Below are 21,677 nucleotides of genomic sequence, written 5' to 3'. Positions count from 1 at the left end.
GACGCCCTTAGGATTCAGAGACCAGGCAAGTCCATCCCTACCCTTGATGCCACTACAATGTCTACTCGCCAGAATGCCTTGTAACTCAGCACAGTCCTCCTCCATCCCAGCAACCGACCACTCATTAAGATCCTTCCACCGCTCCATCTCTAGCCGCCCACACCTATAAACAGTCTTGAAATCACTCACCCTTGACCACCCTGCCTCCAAAAACCTCTGGCTAAGGTTCCCAAGATTAGGAAAATGATCAAGGATGGGGGGTACCCATCCCAAGAGCCATTCGAGAAAAGGACCTCTTCCCCCCTCCTACAGATCCAAAAGAGTCCTTCCTTAATGAGAGAGGCCCCCTTCCTGAGAGTATACCAGATCGTAAAGCCTTTACCCTCAAGTGGATATCTTGGAACCTCCTGAGCTGGTATCCTCTGCATATATTTGAAGGTTAAAATCTTAGCCTAGCCACAATCCTACTCGACACACCACCTCCGGTATAATTTTGCTACCAGAGCCTTCCCTAATAGAATAGCCTTCTTTAAAACAAGCCCCCCGATTGCTTCGGGCTACACACCAAGTCCCAATTGACAAGACTCCATTTGGACGAGGATAGATTGCCTGCCCATAAGAATTGCCTTGCCAAAGAGTCCAAGCCCTTCAAGAACCACTTAGGAGCCACTTGAAGCATACATCGATAGGTCGGAAGATCCTGAACCACCGATTGAATCAGTTGAACCCTCCTAGCAAATGACAACCATCTATGAGTCCAATGTTCAACCTTTGAGTGAAATTTATCCAAGATACCTTGCCATGACTCCCGAGGAGGGTTACCAGGAGAGATATGAATACCCAAATAAGTCAAGGACAAGGAGCCAACTTGGAATCTCAAGATAAGAGCAATCCTCCTTTGAATAGTTTCAGGGGTGTTGAAGAAAATGATAGAAGATTTATCTTCATTGATCAACTGGCTTGAGGCCACCAGATAAACATCCAAAACCTTACGCAAATTCATAGCTTCTCTTATCTGAGCAAGTCCCATCAAGGTCATGTCATCAACAAATTGCAAATGAGGCTGCAGCTGCAAGTCATTACCCCAGTTCCAACCCTGAATACTGCCCTGACCCACATTATGCTTGATCAGCCTCCCCAGGCCCTCAGCCAGGAGAATGAATAAGTAAGGGGAGAGGGGGTCCCCCTGATGAAGGCCCCTAGACACACCAAATAGCTTAGTGTGATCCCCATTGATTAGCACTGAGAAAGAGGTGGACGTAACTCCACTCATAACCCATTGAATCCATTCCTCAACAAAGTCAAAAGCCCTAAGGATCTTCTGGAGGAAAGACCAATGAACTCTATCATAAGCCTTAGCCATGTCCAACTTGATAAACATAGCTTTTTTCCTTGGAGGTTTCCATAGAATGAATGGTCTCCATAGCAATGACCACACCATCCATAATTTGATGCCCTTCCACAAACCCACTCTGTTCCTTAGAGATAACACCCCCCAGACACTTCTTCAGCCTCTCTGCAATCAGTTTCGAGATGATCTTATAAATCACATTGCAGAGAGATATAGGGAAGAACTAGCCTAACATATCGACCCCCTCACACTTAGGGATAAGCACAATGAAGGTCACATTCAAGGCCCTATGCATCTGTTTATTCCTCTGGGACTCTTGGACTACTTCCAGTAAGTCCAATTTGATGATATCCCAGAACTCTTGAAAAAATTCAACCAGGAACCCATCCGGGCCAGGGGATTTTCATTTCCTCATATGAAAAATAATCCTCTCGAGTTCTTCCAACAAAATAGGGTCCATAAGATGCTCATTCATCTCCCCAGTAACAAGAGAAGGAATGTAAGCAAGAACCTGGTTCTCCTCCACCGATTCCCCCTGAGAATCCTCATTGAAGAGGGATCAGAAATACTGTAAAGCCTCCCTAGATATCTCTTGAAAGGATAATAACACCTCACCTCTATCATTGACCAGAGCAAGAATGGAATTTCCATGATGTCTTGCTTTCATAGAGTTGAAAAAGAAAGTCGCGTTCTTATCGCCCGCTTGAAGCCAGTCAATATGGGCTCTCTATTTCCAATAAATTTCTTCCCTGAGCTCCCATTCCTCTAAAGCCTTGACAATCCTCTCCTCCTCCCTAAGCAAATATTTAGACTAACCACTCTCTCTGATTTCACTGGTGATGTCGTTTAATTCTGTTTGGGCAGCTTTCTTAGCGTGAAAATGTTCCTGAAACCCTATCGATTCCATTGTTTAAGCTGGAACTTAACAAACTCTAGCTTCTTGGCAAAAGTGTACATAACAGTGCCAAAGGATGACCTCCCCTTCCTCCACCACTGCTCAACAAGAGTCGACAAAGTAGGATCCCAAAGCCACCTAAGTCGGAATTTGAATGAAGGAGAGTGAGCAACTCGGGCAGAAGAAGAAACCAACTTGATAGGCCAGTGGTCTGACCCTCTCCAGTCAAGAATCTCAGAACTTGTGGACCACCCCCCACCAACCCAAAAACTGGAAACCAGAAATCGGTCCAACCTCTCTGCAATCCAACACTCCCCACTCTCCTATTGTTCCAAGTAAACAAACCATTACCAAGCTTAATGTCAACAAAATGCAAGGATGAAATACTATCTTGAAAAAGGAGAGAAGAGGGCTCCAACCACATGACACCCCCCTTCTTCTCACTCAACTCAAGGATAGCATTGAAATCTCCCACCATAATCCAAGGATGGAAAGGGACCAACCTTCGCATACAAGAAATATGAGACCATAAGTTCTGTTTGCCCTGAAGATCGGTGGGGGCATATATATTAGTAAAAAAAATAAGATCTTCGATCTCAAGACTAGAGGCAACCCCGGATAGTGAAGATCTGGAAGCCATCCACTAGACAGGGCGAATCCTTGAAGGGTTCCAAAGACAGGCCACCCCTCCAGAGGAACCAGCAGCCCCAATACACTGACATTCGCCTCGCTCCTAGAGCTTCAGCACCAGACCATCATACTCTCCACCGAGAGTTTAGTTTCTTGCAAGAACATGACATCAGGTGAATGATTCCTTATCAAATTCCGAACAACTTTTTGTCTAGGACCACTCTTCAAGCCCCTTACATTCCATGAGAGCACAATTATTTAGGAGGATTGGAAAAGTGAGAATCCAAAGTCTTTACTGACCCTGACTCAACCAAATTTTCTCCCATCAATTTGATTTTATCCAAATCCTTCTTTTTGCCAACCTTTGAGTTCTTCTCTGTAGCACTTTTCTTAATATCTTTCTGATACAGACCCAGGTGAACGGAAGACTTGTTACTTTTAGCCCCAATCGGTTCCAATTTCAGAGCTATCATAGAGCCCTCCCCCCCAACAAAATTTACCTTCGAACCAGGAATGATTCCCAGCTGGACCCCTATTGTCTGATCCATCTCCATATGTTGGCTTCCAATCAATTGCAGGGCCTGGGTAAAATCCTCAATACCTCTTTCTGGACCCCCCCTGATGCACCTTGTTCCAAAGGAGTTAACCCCAGATTCACTTCCTGGTGGCTAAGGTTGTCCAAGACCTCAAATCTGTTAAAGGTATCCTACTCCTGTCTCTCCTGTAAGGACCTCTTTTGTCATCGATTCCTATTCCTTGTCTTAATTGAGACAAAACCATCAGCACCCTCTACCTCGGCCAATATAGTAGCTTTTCCTTTATCAGCCCTATCTTGACTCTGGGTCGGCTGTTGAGGTTGGCGTACTGCTGATTTATATCTAGGGAACTTACGCTATAAATGACCATACTCATGACACAGATGACAATGAAAAGGTAAAGTCTTGTAATCTAGCTGCCGAACCCATGAATAAGAGCCCCCACAAAAATCTATAACATCTAGCAAAGGTTACTAAGATCAATTTCAACACAGATACGTGCAAAAGTCATTACCTTTCTCCCTAGGGTTTGCATTGAGGATCCCACTGGCTTCCCAAGTAGTGCGGCCAACAACCATAGCACATCCTCCCGACAACATTCCACAGGAAAAAGTGGCAAACGAACCCACACTGGAACCCTATTTGGGAGCTCCTCCAAAGGGTTAAACCCTACATGCCAAGGCTTGATGAACAACCCCACATGGTTGTAAAAATATGAACCTCCCTCAAAGACCCTATTGTGATCTTCCATGGAGTTGAAGGTAACCATGAAATAGTTGTTTGCTAGCATCATAATCTCCATTGCCCCTTCCAGAGCCCAAGTCCTCTACGGCCAGTTATCTAGAAACTGCAAAGAAACCCTCATTCCCAAAAACTTGCAATAAAACAAGTGTTTTGAAAAGTACTGAACATTTTCAGCAATCAGTTCAGGAGGAATAACCAGCTTTGGTCTCTCATTGCATCTCTCTAGGCAACCATTAATCTTTATAATGCGAGAACCACCAGCAGTCCCCGATCCAGATTCAGATTATAAAAGGTTATTGTTAACAGTCTTCGTACTCTGGAATGGGGGTTTTGAGCCCATCACAACGCGAAAATCCATGGCTGGAGGTACTTGCGATTCCTCACCACCAATACTCTTAATCGGAGCTCCGAAAAATTAAACAAGATAAAAAAGGCCCACACCCCAAAGGGCCACTCGAGAAAGCACTAAATCTGCAAACCCACCCCCTCCAAATCCCACTGAGAGGGGGAGCTTGCCGAAACCCCTAACCCCCTAAACACCCATGGCCCGCATTAGCCCCAAAGCTCAGCTGCTCGCAGTCACCACTCCGCCCGCAGCCTCCCGTTTCACCCACCACTCCCTTCACCAAACCCTGCCCTTCCTCGCCTGCAACTCCACACCCCCACCGTGCCTGCACTTCCCTCCCCCCGACGACCTACTTGCAGCTTTGCCTCCCTCGAGCTGGGGCATCAAAATCCTAGCTCGGTCGCTTGCAAGAGCCCGCACACACGCCATCTTTCTCATCCCAAATCCTAGGTTTGCATATTTAATATGTATAGAATTCCATATATTATTTTATTTTCTTTTTAATTTCATTATTTTTTAGTATTTAGTTTCTGGTTCTTGTTTTTGTGTTTGCATTAGTGGTCTTTAATTATTTATCTTTGTTTTTTGTATTTGGTCTTTCAATTGTTATTTTTTTTATCTATTACTATTTGTTGAGGTTAAAGTTGAACTCCAAAGAAATGTCCTGAAACTTAGTCCATCATACAATTTAAAAATGAAAGCTACAGAAAACTTAACTTCAACCAATGAAGTAGCATGAAGTAAAAGAAATAAACAAGATTATACGTTTCATGATCTACACCTCATTGTGTCTTAACTCCACTGTTCCTAGTTGCAAATGATTTTGCTCTCAGACAAGCACTGGTAGCTTCCAAGATGGAACATGAACAATGGACTGATACTTAACTGATACTATGATATGCATATGCAAATGATCTAAGCTAACATGATATTAAGCTATGATAAGAATTCTAAAATTGCTAATTGCTTCAAACTCAAACTCACGGATGCAAGATAAAGACTCCTAGAATGACTATATGATTAGCTATTAGTCTATTTGTATATTAGTTTAAAAATGTCTTAGGAGACCTCTTTTTATAAATTTTTGAGTGCATGAGGTTAGGTGGTAGAGATCAACGATCATGATCGAATCTTGCAAATTGGATGGCTATGAGCAAGAAGTTGAAGGTTGAGAGAAAGGGGGAAGGAGAAGACAAGTGCGACTCATCTCACCTTGACTGAGCTGAAGACTTGAGAGGATATAGGATAGTTGGAGAAGATGTAGGAATGAGAGGACACATGGACTTAAGTCCTCCTAAGATGTAGGGATGTTGGAGAGAATATAGAAGAAGGTTAGGAAATATGTGTATGTACATGATATTTCATTTATTTTGGAAGTTGGAGATAAGGCTAATAAATGATTTAATTTAATTTAATTTTGTTGAATTAATTTAGCTACATGATGGATGAGTTGGAAAAGAGGAAGATGAAGTGGAAATGGAAAGATGAGTTGGAAATGAGATTAAATAATTAAGAAATATTTAATTAATGAGACTATAAGATAATAGGTAGAGGAATAATTAAATATTAGATATTTAATTAATTGACCAAAGAAAAGGATATAACGAATTAATTAGTAAAATGTTTCAATTAAATTAATTAATAGAAGGACATGAAATGAATTAAATAAATCCATCTTTTCAAATTAACTATTTAATAGAAGAATAATTATTAAATAAATATAAAATATTTATTTAATTGCTCGTAGCCAATTTTATGTGTATACACTATTATTACTTTTTAGAATAGTATTGTCTATATGTTTTAATTTTCTTATTATTATTATTTGCCCTTAGTTTCCTCGTTCCTCGTGCTCATCCCCCCTTTCTATATTGATGCCTTGGTCTACAACTCATTTTTCAACTCCTTGAACTCTCTTGCATCCTGATGATGAATCATAGTGTGATTCGAAATGGTGGTAAAAAAACAAATTCAACACAATCAAATTCAAAATCTGCATACAAGATCTAGCGTTGATAGATCTAGATTTTGATCAGATTCCTAGTTTCTTAAGTGGAAACTCTTCTTTCCCTTAAATTAAATTTAATTATTTAAAGATGTTGAAATTAGGGTAAATGTATGGTTATTGAAGCAAATATGCATAAACAATGAGCTAAAGTTGTCAAACGGAGCCACAAACTTGGATTTGAGTAGTAGATGAAGGTTCAAATCTGTTCCGAGAAATTTGATTGAAATTGTCAGGGTTGTGGTGGTGGTGGTCACCTTGGTCCTCTAAACTTTTCGTCATCCAAAGGGGAACTTGTTTGTCTTTGCAAATCCTATCGATTCTCTGAAACAGGGCTCTATACATATTCCTACACATAGTGAAAAGTGGGAAATGGTTAGGAATAGGGGTTTTCCTTAGGTCAAACCCTAGTTTTAGAATTAACCATGAAATATAATTGAAATGTGAATGAATTATTGTAATGAAAATGATCTCCTTTTGACAGAAAGGTAACAAAGTTTTGTTTGACTTCACAAGGAATTAGGGTTTCATGTAGATAGTCTTCATAAAATACAGAACATCAATGTCATCTCCAATACTTGAATCTTGACTTTACTTATGCTCCAATGCTTGATAGTAGACCGATTCCTTGCTCACTTGAATGTAGATCTCAATTTTCATTGATGATGGATTCAAATTATGAATGTGCTATATGAAAATGAGATGGATAAACCTACTTTTATACATGTTGGTTGAAAAACAAATTAAATTTTTGACACAAGTTAACACGAGATCTAGGTTCCTTCTCAAACTAAGTGACCATTATTAGGCCCCAAAATGGGTCCTATTTGGGAGGACCGCGACGCTAGGCTCCCTAGTCCTCAAGGACTATGGCACCCAGTGCCCTTGTCCTTTAGAACCATGACACCCAACACCCTTGTCCTTGAGGACCATGACACCTAGTGCCAGGTGCCATGGTCCTAAACATCAGGGTCCCAAGATTAAGGGGAGAAAAATGTAGATGGTGAAAATTTGAGTTTGATACATGGTGTGAGCAAAACTAGAGCTTCAATTAGGCCTTAGAGGACGAACGCCAAAGTGAGGGCCCAAGTGAGGACAAAATTGTCGGCGAATAAAATTTAGGATGCTACACTTCCAAACCTATAACCTACACATAAAATAAGAGAAGTTGTGTTGTTGATAGGGGTTTGCCTAGATCAATACTCGAGTTTGGAATTAACCCTATAATTGAAATCAAAATTGAAATGTATGGAAGTGTAAAGCATGCCTTTAGAGGGTAGAGTCCAGATATAAATTGAAATGTTGAAATGGAATGTCATACCATGATGAATCTTGTCTTGAATTCTTTATGCAAAGGTTGATGATGTCATGTAGGATGTCTTCACAATGTATTGATCATGGGCGCCATCTTGAATGCTTTAAATTTGAAAAATCTTGATTTCTTGCTCACTTGAGTTGAATTTAGACTTGAATCTTGTCGAGTTTTCTTCTCTATAGATGTGTTCCAACGAATAATCATGTATCTCTTCCTATGAGGTTAGGACTAGGAAAAACATAATTCGTGAAGAGAAATGTTGCAACCACAAATAACTAATCGTGAAATTGGTCGTAATCACAATCAATAGAGATGCAAAGATGAAATGAAATGTCAAAATATGCAAAACCTAGCATAAATAATTCCCTTTGCATGTCTTGATTGTCTTTCTTTCTCTTTCAATTGAATGTATGTGACTCTCAACTAAAAATGCAAGTGTTTTGAGTGTAAGATGGTAGAAAGATGATAGCAGAATGATGATAATAATGAAGTAAGTCAAACACATAAGGATACTCGAAACGTGATTGTTAAAAGAGAGGAAAAGACCCTCAATTTATAGACTTTCAAAAGATGCAATGGATGAATGAGATCAAATAAAATAAATGATGAAGATTGACTTCATGAAGCACAATTACGGCTGATTGGAAGCACAATTAGGGTTGATTGAGAGGAAATTATGGAGGACAGATTTCCATTCAAAAATGAGGAAAGTGGGAAGGCTAGAAAGGAAGAGGGAACCTAGAAAAGAGGAGGAGAAGTGGGGATAATTTAATAAATATTCATATATTAATTTCTCCCACAAATCTCATAATTAGCCAATTAAATAAATATTATTCAATTATAAAATAGAAAAAGAGAATTACGATAACGAACTAATTCATTAGTCCTAAAACAAATTAGTTAGGAAAAGGGAGAAATAATTGAAAAATAATTAAACCCTAGGTAGAAAAGGAAATGAATTAGGTCAAACGATGTCATGATAATATTCACATGATTAATGATAAACATGGACATGATTAATCAAAAAGATTAATAAGGACCAAGAATTGATAAGGATTGATGACAAATTAATCAAAATGGAAAAGGATTGATGACTAACAAAGATTTATTGATGGTGTGAGCTCCCATCCCATATATCTTTGATCTTTCTTGGGTTTGATAAAATTTCCTTTGCACAAGATGAGGTGCTTTAATATATTTAACATTTGGTTATCCCAAGCAAATAAGAACTTGCACTTCCTATTAGTCACCTTTACATTTTGATGCTCACAAATTCCAATTTTGATCATGCTCTATATCGTGTCTATTGAGGACTTAATTTCTATGAAAAATATTGCATTCATTTCCTTCCAAGTCTACCATATTATCATTGTTGGGATTTCCACCCACATACCAGCCCAAATAAATCATTTATGTGGGATTAACCAGCTAGAGAAAATCTTCTGAATGTTGTTGGGGAGGGTTCCTTGCCACCCTAACATACTGTGAAACTTAGACCGACAAGCTTGGGCAATGTTGTTATGAATGAAGATTTGGTCTACCAAATTTTCATGGGACTTGCATTGTTGGCACCCAAAAGGCCTCAAAAATCCCCTTTTCATTAGTATTTCTCCCATCAAAATATGGCTATGGAGAGTGGTCCATGCAAATGCCTTTTCTTTGGGAAGGATATTTGAGCTCCAACATAGCTCAGTAAGCCAATGGCACACATTTTGTTCCCTTGTCGCCACTTTATAGCCTATCCTTGTCAATTATTTTCCTTATTTGGCCACACAACATATGATTTTTTCACTGCCAATTTAAAGTATATGTTATTTATTATTCATTTCCTCTTCTCAAATTTTCCACCTTTCAGGACATATCATATCAAATATTTTCCATTTGAAAGAACCTATGCTTCCTTCCCATTAAACATCTATGTGATCCTACACCTTACAACCATCAAAGTGCTTCAATGGTTTGGTGGATGCCCTTTAAGCCCACTATTGTAGATAAAGCCTAATATATGTTCTATGATTTGAGCTATAAGGAGGCATTACATTTTCTCCTAATTTTAAGGGTTAAATGGTTTGTAATTAGGCCCCTGCACTTTGTCATGAAATTACATATAGAGGTGTCATGTATAGATTTGGTGAATGTCAAAATTCTGCTAGGTGTCACCTCATCCAAATACTTCTTTTATAGTACTTGACACCATAGAGCATTAGAGTTTTTATAAATTTGGCTTCGAGAGCAAAATTTTGAAGTTTAATTTCTCAAATGCTAGCCTCACCACTTTATTTGTTCTTTTAACCACCTTCCATCCAATTAATGAGAATCTTTTATTGTCATTTGAGCCTTCCCACAAAAAAAATATGTTATTGAGATGGGAGTTTCTATGTCATTTATTTGGTTATTTCCACATAGGACAACACGTATATTGGGATTTCTATCACACCACCTTTAACATTGTTGACCTTCCAACACAAGAGAGCCAATGACCCTTCTATATTTGGTTGCTCCATTGAACAAATTGACCACTACACAGGGATATGAAAGCTTGTCTATATGAAAACCTAGTAACTAGGCAATTTAATGTTGGCATACATTTGGAATATTGAAGAAGAAGATCCATGATTTCTATCTATTAATTATTTGACTAGATGTGCATTTAGAGACTTCAAGCAATTTTTTGATCATTTATGCCTCATCCAACAAAGAGTTGTTGTATAACAAGGTATTATCTACAAAAAAAATAGTGAGTAAAGGCTAACATATAATTAATGGTGTTAATGTCTTTCCATTTGCCTTCTTACGCTAAAGAAGAAAACTTCTTGCTAAGTGTGTCCATCATGATTAAAAATAGAAAGGGAGAGAGAAACTTATCTAAGACCAGAAGCACCTTTGAAGAAACCACAAGGGACCCCATTGATTGTTAATAAATATCTTGAGGAGCATATGCACCCTATGACCTATTAAAGGGTTAGCAAGTTAGAAAATATGAAAAGCATAAAAACAACATAAAACAACCTTAATAAACTAACAATCTTATACCTTTTAAGATTCCATTGATATAGTTATGAAATAGAGTGCCCATGCTCCATTTGATTTGGATTTTCTCTATTAGTTTGATGTGGGATTCTCTCCAAATACACAACAATGAGGATGATTGGATCAAAGATGAAGGATTATGATGATGTATTGAGACTAAAATTGGGCATTGATAAGGATGCAATGGATGAATTTTATGAATAAAATGAAAGTATAAATGAAGTAGAATATGGATTCAAATTGACAGCATAATAACACAAAGAAAGTAGATGATTTGTGAAGGGGAGGGTCTCTAATTTATATATATTTTAATTTGGAATGGATGGTTGATATCGAAAGATGATGAAGGGCCAAGATTGAATATGAGAGGAGAGGACAAGTGGGATATCCAAGAGATTTTTCCATAAAGGCATTACTTGTCTCCATAATCCTCAAGGACATGGGGAAGAGGGACAAAAGACACTAGAAAGAGGAAAAAGGAATTAAACATTCCTTGGGAAAAGGAGCATGGGGAGAATAAAGAGATTTTTAAATCTCCTCGGAAAGACGAAAGTGGGTAGCATTTAAGGTTGGGAAGTGAGATGGGAAAGCCATTTATGGTATGGAGTTGATTCATCCATAATCTTGGAGATTAGGAATGTGAAAAGGATTAGTAAGAGGATTAGATGAAATGATGAGAGATTGTGATGCAAGTAGACAAGTTAGGGGGATGTGATGGGTGGAGAGAGAATGAGTGGAGAATTTAAAATTGAGAGAAATGATAATGATGATTGGGTTTGGATTAATCAGGCTAAATGGTAGGGATTAGGAGGAGGCTTTGTAGGAACTAGGATATTAGCTAACTAATTATGAATTAATCAACTATTTGGATTTAGAAGAAACAATGAGGAATTTTACTAAGGTTGGGGAATTAAATCAATTTCAGAGGAAATGGAGAATTATACGATTAATTGATAAATTAACCATATGACTGGGAGGATAAAATTTATTAAATATAATTTAATTAAATTTAGGAAGAAGAAATGACTAACACAATTAATAGAAGTGATTATGAAAGGTTGGATGGTTGATTGAATATTAATTTAATTAATTTTAGGTGTGTACATTTTGCCCCTTTTTTATGGTAAAAGAAAAAGATGCTCGAGGAAGGAAAAAGGAGGTGGTGTAGGCAGGATGTGGTTAAGGGACGCCCCTTCGAGAATTTGGTCAAAAATTTGAATTTTGCAAGAAAATCCTCAAAAAGAAAGAAACAAGGGGAAGTCAGAAAGAAAAAAGGAAAATCAAGGATAAGAAAAGGGCTGGGAAGAAGTAGGAGGAAAAATGGATCAATGACGTGGGTTGGAAGGGAAGAGGAAGGGCATATATAGGTCGTGAAGGGCCCACAAAAGGATAATTTTCACACACCCAACTATAGAAGCGACAAGGAGCCCTCAGCAACAAAGGGAGTAACCATGGTGCTTATTCCTTGTCACAAGCACCATGAAGAGCGAGTTTGCCTATACCAGTGGCCACCCAAGTATGGGTCATCGGTATGTACCTAAAACCATCCCTTATTTTAGTAGAGTAGGTGCATTTAATAGCCATAACTAAGGAGAAAATTTAGCAGGGCACATATGTCGATCGTCATTTTGGCATCTGCGCTCATCCTACGAAACCTTCATCTGGAGGATGCAAATCGTGTGGATAATAAGGCGCATGCACAGATGTAGATTTGTGAGTCAATGTTTGTTCCTCAAAGGGAATGAGGGGAGCTATCAAACATCGTCTATGCTTAAGGAAACATCATCTCCGCCTGTGAGGTAAAAAAGGGGTGGAAAGGAAAATCCAAGAAGGACAAGGGTCATCATGGGGATACCCAAGCTATCTCAGGGGGAAATGATTAGGCTGGAATTAGAAAAAAGCAATTGAATCGCATTGGTGGTGAATGCAAGAGGTGTTAGGTTTGATTGAGTTGCGTGAGCATTGGTTGTTGATGATGCGCTATCAACAAAGGTTGTGGAGCATGGATCAAATGATCTTGGTGGTCAGCGAGCTATAGTGGGTGTGTGAGTGGCTGTGTGTGCATGCACATAATTCCATGATGACAACACTAATAAAGAGGTGGCATATAAACACTTGTTCATTTCATCTGCCTACTGGGGAGGCATCTATCACTTTGGAGGATGTGTGGCAGATCTTGAGACTATTGATTCAAGGAGTTATCCCCGGTATAGGTTGGATCATGGCGAGCATTATCTGCAGCTTATTTGCGACACAGATGACTTGCCCATGGACCAGATGTGGATGATATTGGAGCTCAACATGGAGAGACATCGATGGATCATGAGGATGGTACTATATGTAATTGGTTTTCTCAGTGGACCGATGATGCTTGACCTTAGTGGGAATGGATTTTCTATCTGATGGGAAAGTTGTATTTATCATATTATAGAGGATGGGGTACAATATTATTGGGGTTATTCCATGCTAGGCCAACTATACCATGATATTCACATGTGTGTCTAATGTGGGTATAAGGGCTTGGGCATAGGTGTCACACTTCTACATATCTAGGCATTTGAGCACATAGTTATATACCACCTATTGGGGATGAGAGACTGTCGGCTTGAGTTTCCTTATATAGATAAGTATAGTTGACTACTCGCTTATATCTGACTAGGGTCCATGGGTTACTATTGGTGTTGCTTAGATGAGATGCATGATTTTTCTTAGAGGTTGTACAAGACTTGTGAGGCATGGGCGAATGACCATTATTACCTTTCTAATGTCTAGACGTAGTGTTGGATGATGGGAAGGACCATATATGTCATTGATTGGTACTTTTCACATAAGGTGATGAGGAAGTTTGGTCTCCAACGTGACATTGTTGGAGAGGAGCAGACACATATGTGGGTTATCCACAAGAGCATCATATGGGGGATGCCATAGGACCCTTTGTGGCATAGATAAGTTTTTTGGGATGACACCAATGGTGTGAGTACCTAGAGCTAATGTGATAGATGCAAGGACCATAGGTGCATATGCAACATGGTAGGATTATCACTGGCTATTTTGATTGATCATCCTCAGAGTATTAGGACCAGATGAGATGGAACCTATACTAGATTAGGACATTGGGGGAGACGGGGAGGAGGCAGGGGATGGATATTTCCCCATGGATGAGGTAGTAGTAGGATGAGGGAGGGGATGGGGGGCACGTAGAGTGCCCAAGAGAGTATAGGGGAGGAGGGGACAGGTCCCTCCTCAGGTACAGGTATAGGTGCCAGCTGCACAAGTATAGGTTTCAATTGTACCACTACCACTAGAATAGACACAACCACAACCACATATCACACAGGCCATGTTAGATCAGATTATGGTTAAGAGGGATGCTAAGAGAGTTCAAGCAACGAGCTTGGAGGATGAGGTGGGTAGAGAGAGGGCTAGGGCAGACACATAACAAGCATGAGTTGACAACTTATGGGCCAAGTGAGACAAATTGTAGATGTCCCTATGCCATGACAATAGAGTGGGATGCCTACAAGACAAAGGTAGATATCATATAGGAAGCCCTAAAGGAGGCCAAGGACAGGGAGATGGTGGGCCAAATACAGGAGCTAGAGTCAAAGCCAAATATACTCAATATTTTCACTAGGATCCAAATTTGCATTAAAGACTCCGACCACAACATATTTTTCTACAATGGACTAAATGTCATGACCAAGAGCATCCTAAAGAGATTTTTTATCCATCATTTATGTTATATGATAAATGTTGGAAATGCAAAAAGTCAAGTTGGAGGATATACTTTTCATGCCAACCTTCATCTAGTTTTGATTAATAGCTAGAGGCTCCATTGAGATTTTGTAGGTTTCCACATTATACCAATGCCACCTAAAGCACCAATTGAGTCATAAAAGAGACCTACCCATCCTTTGGAACGGTGAATGAGATTTTTTACTTTTGTAGATGAAAGCTTGGAATCTTGAATGAGAACAAGGTCGATCAATTGGTTGTTCAACTAGTACTTGATCATGCACCATTTGCTAGACATGTTTAAGCTTTTAATGTTTCATGTGTGGACCTTCATTATCCTCCAAGGGATGGCTCACATCCCATGGATATTAGCAAGTAGATTTTGATTGAGGTTTGTTTGTGTATAGGAAAACAATTAGGGTTTCAGTATTGCATGTAATTAAATCCTAATTTTTGATTAAAGACTTTTACATTAGGGAAAGATAAAATTTAATAGATCTAAGCCTAAAAGACCAAGATTTTGATCAGATTCTAGGGGTTTTGTATGTCCCTCTTCTTTCCATTTAAATTAAATTGATTTGATTAATAATGTCTAAATTAAGGTAAATCTACGGAAATTGAAGCAATCATACCTAAATAGTGAGCCACAGTCATCAAACAGAGCCATGAACTTGGATTTGAGCAATATGTGAGTATTTTAATGTTCCCAAAAGGTCAACCTAGATTTTTGGGACCAGAATGCTCGATGCTCTAGTCCTCTGAGATTTTCATCATCAAAAGGCGAATCCATATGCCTCTATAAATAATGTCGATCTTGAAAATTGTAGCTTTGTACTTGTTCCGCACACAATAGAGAAGGGAAAGTGGTTGGAAATAGGGGTTTCCCTTAGGTAAAACCTTGGTTTTGGAATTAGCCATGAAATAGAATTGAAATGTAAATGAAGTACTATAATGGAAATGATTTCCTTTTGTAGGAAATGCTAAAAATATTTGAAACACTAATGATATACCTCTTTTTGAAGTTTTGTTTGTCTCCACAAGGAATAGGGTTTCATGTAGTCTTCATAAAACATAGAACATGAATGTCTTCTCCATTTATTAAATCCCCACTTCATCTCTACTCCAATACTTGAAAGAAGACTGATTTCTTGCTCACTTGAATTATGAATGCTTGATTGCTTGATCACATGTTGAACGTATTCATGGATGTCAAAATAAGAGGGGTAGATCTCCTTTTATACATGCTAGTTGAAAAACAAATGAATTTTTTGACATGAGATGACATAGGATCTAGGTTCCCACCCATTTGAAGTTGCCATTGAGAGGCCCTAATTGGGAGGACTAGGGCTTTCAAATTTTTGAGGGAGAAAGTGCATATACTAAAAATATTGATTTTGGTGGACGGTGTAAGCAAAATCAGGGCTCCAATTAGGCCTCAAGAGATGGATGCTAAGTTGAAGGCCCAAATGAGGACAAAATTGTAAGGGACCACAATTTACGGTGCTACAATTTGCATTCTAAGGCACCCTTTTCTCTTTTCTATCTATTGGTTTTACAACCAATCTTTTTATTGACAAGGCCAAACATCAACAATTTTGTTGTCGATTGGCTTGTGTTTCATGAATCAATCATATCTAAATCATCTTCCTCTGTCTCTTGATTTGAAAGTAACTCCCCCCAAGCCATCCTCATTAGCCACAATTGTCACCATTGATTTTTAGTCATCATTTTGTCTATTGTTATATTTCTTATGAGCTTCTATTTTGTTGACCATTGCGCGTTGGTAGATGGGGGAGCCCAAGAGGAGGTCATAACATCATTTTGAATCTGTATAGTTTTAGGGTCTCGAGGAATGACATTATTTGATTGGTTGATAGTACAAGAATGGTTTTGATCTCCCTCATAGAGGTCCTATGAATCTAATTTTAGATTTGTTTTTAGTTGTTTTGTTGGTGTCCATCTTTTTATGGGAGACCACATGCACCCTAATCTAGAGTGTGATCTATTACCACATCCGAGGTAGTAAAAATTACTTTCCTCGATCTCGATATTTTGAGTCCATGCCCCATTTGATGTGTGTAGTTGAATTGACATACGTAATTTTACAATAGAAAATAGTTGAATTTGAGCTTATAGTTTTTAATCTCAATAACCCATGTTGTAATTAGAGTTTGACTCAATTGGTTTCTGATCCAGTTCAAGCAATCTTTTGACCAATATTTGAAGCCTAGGTTATATAATTTGAACCAATATGATCCATTTGATGGATTCATCTCCATAGGGTAGAAATTTGTTATCAATTATTGGGGGAACATGAAGAGATCCCCAAAATAGCAAAGTTTCTTTACCAAAATAACATCTATATCCTTTTGATGTTTGAAATATAGCATGAAGAAATGCTTCAATAAGAAATAGAATTAAGAGATATTCTACCAGTTAATTTTTGTCCAATGCCTGATTTTTGTTCTATTTCGAAAGCCATCCAAGAACCCTCCAATTATGGTTGTGTGATTGAGAGCAACCGCATCTCTATCAACAATCAAAGATACATCAATGTCCATGGAATCACATCTTGATTCATCCAATGACTTCTACCACTCAGGGTTAGGATATGATTTCGGTCCCAATTCATAACTCTACTTTTTCACTCGAGGTTGGGATAAGATTTTAGTCCCAATTCATAACTCTACTTTTTCACCCTACTCTACTACTGTGCCATCATTTTTATACAAAATTAAACTAATTTATATTATTAAAGTATAGAAAAATATTTAATTTTTTAGTAGTCTCAATATCTTTACAATTTTTAATGTATAATAAAATTTATATACTACATAATCTTTATTTAATACATAATTTAAATTTAATTTATTATTAAAATTAAACCCTAGAAGAATAAATATCTAATTATTAAATAAATTATTTTGTTAAATGTGACCATCAAGTTTTAATGACCCATTTCTTCTTATCATAATCTTTACTTTGAAATTTAAGACTGTACTATAAGTGTCGCCAATTTTTACTCAAATAAATAGTCAGCTTGTAGGGAATGTTGACATTCATAATCTCCAAATAAACAACTCCTGCAAAGAAATGGAGTTCCTGCCAAACAATGCATGGACGATTTTGTTTTTGTTTTTGTCTATATTTATTTATGTGCCATATAATTGTTGAATAAAAAAGGTAAAGTTCTCTTGAATAAAATAGAAGCTACAAATTGATGAAAGAGTAGAATGAAAAGGCTTGAATGATAGTCAATAACATTAGAGGGATTTAGTTATAGTCAATGCTAACATGTCCTCATCCATCTCACAAAACAATTCTGAAGGCACTGCCAAGTATATTATGATATTGAATAGATTCATTGCTATAGTTATAAATATATTTTTATGAGGGAATATAGTTCTAAAATATTTTTTTGTGTTAATAATGTGACAACATTTCGTGTGGTCTCATTTAGCTTTGAAAATATGTTTTATAGCATTCAATTGAGCTACATCTTAGTGATATTGCAACCATTAAGATTTATGACAATTTATTTTATTTCACTTCAATCATGGCATTTACTATTTTAAATCCATCAACTCCCTATGATGTACATTTTTCAATCATGGCATTTACTATTTTAAATCCATCAACTCCCTATGATGTACATTTGTATAATTATTTGTGATTGATATGATAGAATTCAAAGTTGAGATTAGGATAGAAATTTCATGTATTGTTCTACTTCTCACCCTCTTTATTTCATTTGTTGTGACCACATTACTCTTGTAATAAAATTGAAAAGGGAAGGAAAACTTCAGGTTCAAGAATATAATAACAATAATTGAATTGTATATTGAGACCATAAAACTCTAAAAAAGTTGGAAATTTAGTTGTCAAAATCACAAAAAATAGTTGACACCCTTCAAATAGAAGGAAGCAATGTGTGGACAAAGACCATAGAAAATCACAAATGGTTCCAAAATAAAATGGTATCAATTGAAGCCATTCATAATTGAATTATAAGTCACAAACATGTTTGAATTATTTTGATAATAGGATCAACTTGAAAAGAATCCCTTGAAAAAATATTTAGAAGGAAATACCTCAGGATAAGAAATAATTGTTGGTTGAGCCATATGGAAAAACCATTAAGAGAAAACATGCAACATGAGGAGGAAAATTGTGATATGTCAGAAAACAAAATAAAACTCTTTTAGGGAATTGAGGCCTCTATTATGGTCAATGTTCAAATAAAAGAGAAACCATGCACTTGAAGAAATTGATGCAACCACAATGGTAAATATTTTTGAGAAAAAGCTAAACAACAAAAACCTCCATCTGAAAAAAGGTAGAAAACTATATGTTTAGTAATATCCTAAAAAAATTATTAAGATGCATTGATTAATGGTAAGTTATAGATGTGATTTACTATGCATAAGTTGTAACTTACATCCTTAGTGTAGTGAAGGATGTGCTAGAAGAAATGTTTTCTACCTTTTCTTGTCTTCATTCTTTTGTGAATAGAACAATTTTTGAAGAATATTTTTCTCTGATCTTCTCCTTTGGGTGATTATCTTTGTGTAATTTTATAACATTTTGATAGACAATCTATTTTGTTCTTTTTCAAAATAAGAAATAATAAGAGTATAAAAACCTTAACAACATATTTTCCTTGAAAGATGTTAGTTTTGTCCTTCTTGTCAACTAAGTGAATCAAAAAATATTATACAACAATATAAAGTTGAAGAAAAATATAGACAAATTTGAATTTGTGCAAGATTTTGGGAGAAAGGTCTCACCTTGGTTGCCAAAATACCTAAAAATACAATCATTAGTTCAAAGGTTGCAACATGGTTAACAAAATACACAATCATTTGATGTGTTTAGAAGTAGGAGTCTGAGTTCTATCTCAGTATAGAGGGTTTTCTAATCTTTATTTATTTGTCAATTAGGTAAATTCAATGGTTAAGCTACACATAAAAGTAGAGGAATACTTACAACTTACCTAATGGCAAGTAATGCGATGTCTACCCAAGTTGTTGCAGTTGTCTATGGAGAAACTTTTTAACTAAATATACACATCAACACAATATTTATTCAGCTTGCTAAGCTTAAGTAAGCATTTGGCATGATCAAATGGATGAGATTAAGGGGTAAATCATTAGAGATTTCATTTCATGACCCAACATCAAAATATCTAGGTGACATTTTAAGTGTTGAAATTGTGTAAGCATCCAACGCTAAATGCGGACACCCTAACTAGTGATGTGCCAATTTTTGACAAAAAGAAAAAACATGAGATTTGAAATTTACTGTGCAACCATGGGAAGATTTTTTTAAAAAAAGAAGAGAGGTTTTGCAATCAATTCAAATAATGTTGGTCACATTTGGTCTAAAATTATGCAACCAAGCTTGAAAAAGCTTGTTTTTTAGTGGATGTTCAAAAGCAAACATTGATAGCACCTACTCTATCGTAGAAAGGCAAAAAAAAATTTAACATGAAATGTATAGAAAATAATCACATATAAATTAAAATCAATGAAAACCTCAAAAAACAAGTCCCACACATGTCTGAAAGTATAGCTTGTCCTCATGACTCTTTCCACAACTTATCTTCAACAATAGTGAATAATATGTAAATTAGTCCTTATGTTCAAAATCAACATACATTGGATGAAATAATGGACTTTACAAGTTGTTCGTCGATAAAAACTAAAAAAAATAGACTCATAATTTTGGAAAAAATGATCGCAATAGTATAACATATAAAACATAGAAAAAAAATAGTAAAATATATTGAAGAGATTATTAGAAGAATAGCCATTAAGTTTAGAATGAGTTTTAAATAGGTGAGATAGTTCACTCTATGTGGGAAGAATAAAACTTACAAGTAGTACATCCCAAAATCCTAAACAAAATGTCAAAAATAAACTTTGATAATGAGGAATACACTATTAACCCTAAATGAATAAAATATTTTTAGAAAACAAAACAATTGCTAATTGACAACGAGTAGTACATTATAAACCCTGAATGAATAAAGTATTTAGAGAAAATAGAACAATTGATAATTGATAATATTTGGCACTAAAATAGGCCTACCTAGGTTCATTTGTTGTATCTAAATCCTATTCTTAAATATCACAGTGAATAAAAGCAAATCATAAATGCAAGCAATGGTGTGAATCGGATGGAGCATCAAAACTATGTAAAAGTTGTATTCTTATGTGTGATTATTACTAGTATGTTCTTGTTTGAGCCCTCCTACCATCAACTTCATTTCTTGATAATTGGCTTGAGTTTTTTGAAGAATTGTGTTGAACACACATCGGATGCTGAGAAGGAGGGTGAATCAACATTAATTAAAATTCCAGACTACAAACTTATACTAACTAGTTAATTTCATATTTTCACATTAAAGATCTTTGAACAATAACATCATAAATCATCCACACAAGAACACCAATATTTTATACGTGGAAAACCTGATCTTGGAAAACCATTGTGAGTGTTAACTCACAAGATAATCCACTCTATATAAATGATTACAAAAGAGAGATCTCACAGCTTTGGACTTGTAAACCAAGGCTACCTGCTTATGACACAAGATACAAAAGAGGACTTGCAAACCTGAAGCTAACTACAACGGGGCAAGATACAACTTTGCAACTTTCAAGAAAAGAACTGTACGAATAAAAGCATCTCCATATGCTGATTATAGTTGTTGTTAAAGCACAATCTCTAGCCTTATTGAAATATTCAAACCACCAGATCTTCCAGATTACTACATCTACATCCATTGTCACTTTTACACTCCAATACCATCTGACACAACAACTCAAATCACATTGACATCCTTACATCAAGTCACACATACTCGCTATTGAATTCCACATACATATCTCACATATTCATCACCATCTAATTCACTTATATCTCACACACATATCTATCTATCTATATTCTTTTCAACAAATTATCATCATATATATACCAAATCAAAACAAAACATTCTCATCAAGTCAGCCAAAAGAAAGATTGTAACATGTACACACATTTTTGACTCAAGATATATAACCAGACCAAAATATAAAACATGGAA

This window comes from Cryptomeria japonica, chromosome 10 (genome assembly GCF_030272615.1).
Source record: "Cryptomeria japonica chromosome 10, Sugi_1.0, whole genome shotgun sequence".
Classification (NCBI taxonomy): Eukaryota; Viridiplantae; Streptophyta; class Pinopsida; order Cupressales; family Cupressaceae; genus Cryptomeria; species Cryptomeria japonica.
Note: the sequence above shows the minus strand (reverse complement) of the source record.